Consider the following 8,550-nt stretch of genomic DNA (forward strand, 5'->3'; position numbering starts at 1 on the left):
TTAAATTAAAGTGGCCCACTAAAATTTTTAATCCATAATAATGGGAATTGTACGCCAATCATCCCTCCATTTCTTCAAGAGGCTATCATACTACTTGGCGCATAGTAGGCATTTAATATGTACTGTTTGAATTTCATTGAAAAGTTTTTTAATTGCAAAGATGATCTCAATATAGTCAAAGACTCACCAAGACAAGAAAACTAAAGTCAATTTCTAGATATGACACATTTATAGGTGAAATTTGCATTCATTTGAAAACAGTTTTGATTCTCAATGAAGAGAGGATTATTACCAGTTATTTCCCAGGCTGACTAAAATCCAAACTATCCAAAGCAGCTGGTTAGGTAGGTGAAACAACCTTCCCTGAATTGAAAGTCTCCATAGTTATTTGCTTATTTTTCAGCTTGTTTTTAACTGTATTTTCTGAAGCATGCCTTCTACTTCAAGAAAGCCAACCATCAATTTATCATTATGGAAATCCTCTCTAATGTACAACTCATTCATATATACATATATGTGTGTGTGTGTTTGTATGTGTGTATATATATTTGTATAACATGTTAAATAGATAATCAAGATTATAAATTGGAAGTGGGATCTTAGAAGGAAATACTTTATCTCTAAGTGAAACCTTTGAGGTTTCCTTGGGTCCTTGGATTTTGTGACATCTTAAACATAAACATTCAAGCCTATCCTACCCTTAGGCTGACTACTACCAGGAGATAACATAATAAGTAACCTTGGGATAAATGTATTATTACTATATGTGCTCGAATCAACTATGAATTTGGTTCTTGGTCATCTACATATACAGTAGATGTGTGTAAAATGAAACAATTACCTTGTAGTATTAAAAGCCGAAAATAATATCTTTTCTAACAATATTGTAATTTTATGTTTTGTTAGGAATTTTCATCCAATATTGACTGAAAAGATCAATAGACTATCTCAGCATGTTATGCTGTGCATTTATTTACTGTTGCCACTGATGCAATAAAATTAAATTACAGTACTGCATCAGCCTATACTATCCTGTACTTAATTTACTTACAGTGTCATTTCCAACAATATCTGGTTGGTCCCATGAACACTGTGAAGACAATGCCCTAACAAGTGAGAGAGGTGGGAGTCCGCAGGAATGAAGGAGGAATAAGAGCATCTGCAGTATGTAGCAGAGACATGTTGGCCTCAGTTTAATCTGCTTATTCCAACCACCTTCTTCATCCAGTTCCTTTTCTTATATTTGAGACTCAGTGTCACTGGTATCAAGGTTCCTGAAATTCTCAGTAAAAATACTACCGTTGTCACTATCAATATTAGATAATAATGCAAATAATGCAGGATGTCTTTGGAAGGTCCTCTTAGAACACAGAGGATATTACTTGCCTGGAAATTATGACTGGAGCCCAAAGTTTTCCCTTTGTGTGTAGTAATTTATTGGTACAGAAGAGTTCGGAATACATTGGTGCAGATGCATTCATTAATTGATTTATGCATCAGACCATTAATTCGACAAATATTCATTTAATATCTTCTATTCACCTAAGAGTGTGTTTGGTTTTGGGGATAAACATGATATTGTGGCTAGAAAAATGAAATTAACAGCTATATTACAATAGCAGCAATAATGAACTTAATAGAGGAAAATGCATCTTCATCTGGCTAAGAGAGTAAGCCTCATAAAGTATGTGATATGTGTTGGGTTTTGATAAAAGGCTAGGAATATTTCAGGAAGAAAAAAGGGAAAGTATATTGCAGGGAGAAGAAAATGCAGGTACAAAGGTCACATAGGTATGAGAGAGAGACACCCTCAGAACTCTAAGTACTTAGGTACTGTTGGAGCCTGGGACGTAGTAGGTGCTCAGTAAAACATCACAGTGTTGTCTTTATGGGCATACTGCAGGGGCTAGGAAGCTAGAGAAAGAACTAAGCCCGATGGTTCAGTGACAGCCCTTTCGTCATGTGATTGCCTCCCATTTTAAAAGGAGGACTGAAATGACTCTATTTAATTTTAAGACCATAATAAGGTCAAGGTGACTTGAAAAAAAATTATTTAACTCTAGTTTAGTTTCTATAAAGGAGTCCACAGAACTAGATTCATATTCATTCCCCTCCCCCTTCCTCCTGTTCTTCCCCTTGCACCTTCTCTCCTTGTCCTGCCCTTCCTCCTTCTCCCTCTCCCTCTTCCTAGATCTCACTCTCACTCTCTGCCTTTTCTTACTTTTTATTGTGTGGATACAACCCAAATCTGGGACTCTTGCTTTTGACTTCACATTATGTAGAAAGAGCTAAGATGCATTTATAAAATCCCAAGACAACATGCCAGCTTTCTAGGAGGCCGGTCACGGCAAGGCGGAGAATTGCACTTTCTTTACAGTAGAAATTAGCAGACTCACCATCCCAGCAGACTTCCAAAATAATCCCTCCCTTGGTTTTTATCTGATGCCTTAAATCCCTCTCTAGTGTCCAAGTTCCCAAACATCACTTTCTGGCTGCACTCATCTTACCCCAGTTCTCTCTCCACCACTCCTGCTCCTTGGCCTGTAATCACCATCACTTGCACACCTGCCTGTGCCCTCCATCCCCCAAGGGCCCATGAGTCTGTGCATCCTAGCTGTAGCCACAACTTCTGCCTCTAGTCCCACCTCTAGGCAACCTGGGTCCCAAAGTCCATTATTTGGGTCATTCTCTTGCCAGTCACCTCCATGTCCTTCTCCTCTCACCTTTCCATCCCAAGCAATGCTGTAAAACCTCAGAGCTGCTTAATGTAATCTTTCTGCACTCCTTGTTGGGACTTTAGAGCTCCTGGAGAAAAAGACATACCTGTGATGACTGATGTCACCATAAATTCAGTATCTCTAACCTAAGCTAGAACCCTCTACATTTCAGATATTTAAAATCTCTTCAAGTGACTTCTGTCCTTTCTCTTCCTCCTCTTCTTTCCTTTTTAAATACAGATTTAAGGTAGATATCTATGGTTACAATTGAAACTGTGGGAGTTAAGAATTCACAAGCTTGCCTGTGAGATTTTTATATATAACCAGAAAAAAAGTTTTGGCCTTCGCTTCCACATTGTTCTGCTGTGCTTTATCCAAATGTATCTTTAGGAGCCAGCTGCTGTCCTGAATCACATGAATACGCTTACCTAGAATTTTACCTGGAAGACCCAAGTCTTGAAGGATTGCATCATGGGACACTTTTTCTTTTCTTTTTCCTTTTTATGTCTTTTACATATAAGGTAGAATTCTTCACTTAGCAATAGCGACAACGTGCTTCTCACTTAACGCTTCTCCAATTCACGTACTAGCTGGATTTGGATCTTCTGGAAAGATTTCAGGTAAGAAGTGGAAACAGGATTGTAACATCTCTCTGACCACTACTAACTTTAATTTTCTTGGCTGCTGGGATAGTTAGCTCTTTTAGCTGAACCTTGGAATTTACTTCCAAGTTCAGGAGAATCTGAGAAATGCCAGACTCAACTCATCTGGCTTTTTGCCAAGGCTTCAAAATCACTGGACTTGAATTAAACATGAACTTTTCTGGCTGAGCACTCTGGGAAGAGGCTGAAGTCTTAGGAGAACTCAGTCTCTCTCACTGATAGAGGAAACAGTCACTCCAGAATTACCTGCAGTCCCCTCAATTTGCAAACTTTGTCTTGAATTCATACTTTGGTACTTGCCATGTCCTCTCCCTAAACTGCTCTTTTCTTCTACTTTGATTTCCTCTCTTCTGACCCTTTTTCCTGATTAATCCTATTTTTATGTATAGTAACAAACTCTTCTTTCCCTGAACTCACATTTCCATGTCATGTCCACCAAGTAAATTATCTAAATTTAATGTTTTATGTTAAAAAAACTTTATTGATCACTCTCTCATACTTCTTTGCAAACAGTAAGTAAATAAGTAAGTAAATAAATAAATAGTATTTTAATGTACCTTAAAAAATAATTTCATAGGTTCTAAGTGACCACAGGGTTCTCAGTGTTAAAAAGTTTTTCTGGATGGAGTTATCATTACAATTATCCATTATAGTATACAATTAGTCAAAATGATATAAATACTGTGTTACATTTTGATAAATATTTCAAATAGCAAAAGTAAAATTTATTGGAACTAATTTCTTAATGACATAAAAGGACTCTTGCTTTTAACTTTAAATTCATGCAACTAGTTATGAATATTAATCTTCTCTAGAATGAGGCAGAATTCACCAAAAATTCTCTTTCTGGTTTTAGTTTTTAAAGGCTAACTATGATAAATCGTGTTCATGTACATACAGAGATTGGAACAGAAAGACTTTTGTTAAACAAGTGTCTTTCAGCTCTTTGACTTCCTTATGAATTATAAACAAACAAACAAACAACACACACACACACACACACACACAGCATGTCTGAGGCAGGATACAAAGGCCTCAAGCCCCATCTTTTCCCAAATTTGACAAAGAGTTTGGATGTGTATTGGGTTTTTTTTTTTTGTTTGTTTATTTTGTTCTGAAATTAAGCAACCAAAATAAGATACAGTTTTATACAAAAAAATTATCTTTAATATTCTATATGCCACAAATTCAGTTAGCCCTCCTTCAATTTTGTTGAAAGCTACTCATTGAAAACACCTGATTTGTAAAAGGATTTCTTAGTCAACAGAATCTTCCACTTTTTTGGGCCAGAAACCATCACTTTGAACTGTTCCTTTGTTTGATGTCCCTTGGATGTGGGTTCTGCTGCCTGAGGATGATAAGCCCTAGTAAGCCTTTTTTAGAGACTGGCCGCTGAGGGGAGGTGGGCAGAAGAGGAAAACCAGGGAGGAAGATCAGTTTCAGAGCAGATGACATATAAACTGCTGAGAGTCTAGAAGTTATCTCAAACACTCTCTGAACCATTATACCCTTAGGAAGAACATCGTCCCAGAGAAGTGGGAGAATCCTAGTAGAAAAACTGTTGTTGTCCATATACCCTAGTCTGCCTCCATAGTTCCTTTGTCACTTTATTATGATAAACAATCATTTATCATAATTACCTTATGTTTGTGTCTTCACTAAAAGTTACATTCCTTAAGGAAAGTGCCTGAATTTCTCGCTCCACTTTGTCGAGTATGGCACATAGGACGTGTTTAATTAAAGTTTTTAGGATGACAGTAATGAAAGAGTGAATAAAAAAAATTACCAAAAAACTAACCTGCTTGGGTTACTTCCTGCATTATGCCTTCCCTACATAAAAATTCCTTTCGGATAAAAAAAAATCTTATGAATTTTCTAACTTCATTATAAATTAGTTACTACTTCACTTGAAGAGAGCAGTTGGTGAACTTAAAACAAAGACAAGGAAGACAATGGGACCTGTATGGGGAAAACAGTGCAAAGAGGAAGATGAAATACAGATGTGGCAAATGTTGAACTCGGGCCTTAAACACACCCTGTAGTTGGGGGAAGTATAATGGCTAAGGGATTATTAGCATCCTAGGGTAATGGAGTCAGAGAAACAGGAAACCTTGAATTCAGTATTTCTGAGGTGCAGCAGAAAGATAGGAAGCCCCAATGAAAAGGAAAAAAAAAAAAGATACGCACAAATTGAAGGCAGCTTCATATCTGAAACTGCAAATTCACTGCAGTAAAATCCATCCCTTTCCCTACCTGAGTTTATTCTTTTCAAGGTGAGTTTATTCTCATATAGCTCCAAGGCTGATCTCTTGGGCTGATAAGGTCTTGGTTGGATTTCCATTCCAGGAGAATCGAGTAGAGGACCTTGTAAAATTAACGTTCCTCTGCTGCTCTGAAGATAAGTGCTTGGCTGACCCCAGAAGTGCAAAGCTGACTATAAAGTTTACCTTCTTTCCATATCCCAATGTTGAAAGAAGGCTGAAATGGTGAATAATTCATCTGGCTGTGATAAGCAATGTGGCCTTGTTGGTAAGGGCTTTGTGATGCTATCACCATCCATTCTCTGCATGGAAACCTATCAAAGGGTTTTACTTTGTGTCTATTCCACTCAGAAAGCAAACAAAAGAAACTAACAGAAGTCAAAGTGCAAAGGTTCAATTAGAGTTACTTGGGTCATTTTTAAAAGTCTGATATTATTTCATTTGGAATATTTATTATATATCACATGCAAGTCTCTCTATGGAATTTCCTTATTTCCATCATTTAGGGGGTCAGTTAAAATACCATGATTTATTGTGGACAGGGAAACCTACCATTAATAAGTCTTTCCACACAGGTACATTGACCTTCAGTGTACATGAACTTTTGAAATTTCAGTTTCCAAAACTTCCTTAATCTCGTTTCATAGGAGTCCCCCCTTTTCTTTCAGGAGTAAATGTGCCCTTGTTCCCATCATCACTAAGAAACTTTCAGCAACTTATTAGAAAATTAAAAACTATAATCAAAACATCAATCCTCTGCACAGGGCTTGATCAACCCCCTCAAGCAACATATTTGGACAAAAGGGAATCAGGGAAGAGTAGGTACATCCAGTAGAGTGAATTTAGTTGTTATTGCAATACATGTGAGATAGCCTAGAAACTGATGTATGAATTACCTTTTCAAAAACAATTTATATTTAACAGGAATTAAAGCCATAAATTATACTAAGAAAAGAATTCTGATTTTTAAATTTCTTCATTTAAATAGGAACATTATTTGTGTTTTAGAAGGATTTTATAGTGAACATAAAAATAACCAATACATTTTACTATCAATTGATCAAGCTGGACTTACTGGATCATTCATTCATTCACATGACAGGTGTTGTGAGCCGTTTGTGCAAAGCACCATAAGAATAAAGATAAATAAGACATGTTCCCTGTCCATAGGTCAGGATCATAAGCAAGGGATTTAAATTAAAAAATATGGTGTTGTAATGTGGTAGTGTACAAAGATAACTCAGGAATACTGAGATATTTAGACTGGGCTGGATATGCCAAGAAAAGCTTTACTAAAATTGTTACATATAAGTGTGTATAAGTAATAGGTAGGTAGAAATGCATTTTGAACAAAAATAACGTTATGTTTTAAGAAAATGAGGAGGAATATATTATAGGAAGTACACGTTTCATCTTCGTATGCGCCATGTTAAAAAAAAAAGGTCATAAACTCGGTTAGTCAGGTAGGTGGTGTGTATGACTATACGCTGTGCACGTAATTGAATTTTAATTTGTAGGGGATGGGAAGCTGAAGGAAGCATGAGCAGAAATGTGGCCTGGGTACTCACCCCATCCCTTTCAGGCAACACTTGCTCTAAATAATGAGTACTTCCAGGGTTTCCCTTCCTTTAGCATTTCTGTGTCCTTTCTGGGCTCATCTCAAAATTTATCAAGGAAGTCCTATGTATGGGATGCATATAAATGTATTCATTTTGCATTTGGATAAGCCCACCAATAGGATGGTGTGGAAAACATAGGAGTCCTTGAGTCCATGATAGAACTTTAGAGACATAAAAAGAGTTCTTATGGGTATTTAAGAAATGGAGCAAAAAAAATTTTTTTTAAGTAGGAAAAAAGTCACAAAGAAGAGAATGGAAATGTACCAAATTTAAGCCTGGGTATTTCATAGTTTTGAAAAACATAATTATAGATAATAACTTTTCTGATTTTTGTGTTCTTCCTGAATCAGAGTCCCTGTCTTAGTTAATATATTCTAATAAAAGTCTATACTTTATCTTAGCCAAAAGGCCAAGAAGCAGTTCTATTAAAAGTCTATAAAGATTTAGAAACATTGACCAAAATTCTTAAAGGATAACTTACAGCTATGCCATTCTTAATCCATAGGGTGCTCTTGAAAAGATTTCTTGTCCATCTCCTGGCTTGTGTCTACAAGTCTTTTCTGTCTGTGTGAACTCATCTTTGAGTATTTCTATCTTATTTTTGCCACTCGTAAGTACCATTCCTCTGGACTTCTTCCTGGTCTTAACTGTCGTCCTATCTTCCCTGCTATCCTACCATTATTGTTTATTTCCACCTCTGAGTCTCTTTGGTTTTTATTTGCCCCACAGTGTGAGTCCTTCTTTCCAGAGTTAATCATTTTAGAGGTACAGGCATCCAATTTAAATCTTAAGGTGTCTGGAAATACCCCAATAATTATAATCTCATCTTTTCTTAGTGGTTTAGAAAAGTATTGCTTTATGATTCCCTGACTGGAATGCTTGTATCACTAAGAACAGGTTATAGAAAACAACAACAACAACAACAACAACAACTCAAATTGACTTAAACAATAAAGGGGATTTATGGTCCCCACACATAGGAAGGCCATAAGGTTGGCTTCAGTATTTGTTTCATTCAGTAGCCAAAGATACCAAGGAACCAGTTTCTTCTAGTCCTGTTGCTCTGTCTTCTGTAATGTCCAGTTTATTTCCATAATGGCGGAATGGCTGTAGTCATTTCAAACTTTTGTATCTCTACACCAAACTGTCCAGCAGAGGGAATGATTAGCTTTAAAACACAATTGGTCTTTTTGCTAGAGCCATAAATCTTGTTTCTTCAGAGTACTTAAGTCCAGAGATCTTTGTCTCCCAAACAAATGTTTCAAAGGCCTGCCCATCTCTGAGGCCCTTA

General features: G+C 36.6%; 1 pseudogene; it reads right to left on the minus strand.

The window, feature by feature from the left end:
- Window positions 1-2,978: 2,978 nt before the first annotated feature.
- Window positions 2,979-3,531, minus strand: LOC113253144 (40S ribosomal protein S7-like; annotated as a pseudogene).
- Window positions 3,532-8,550: the final 5,019 nt, after the last annotated feature.

The sequence above is a fragment of the Ursus arctos genome, unplaced genomic scaffold, assembly GCF_023065955.2.
Source record: "Ursus arctos isolate Adak ecotype North America unplaced genomic scaffold, UrsArc2.0 scaffold_17, whole genome shotgun sequence".
NCBI lineage: Eukaryota > Metazoa > Chordata > Mammalia > Carnivora > Ursidae > Ursus > Ursus arctos.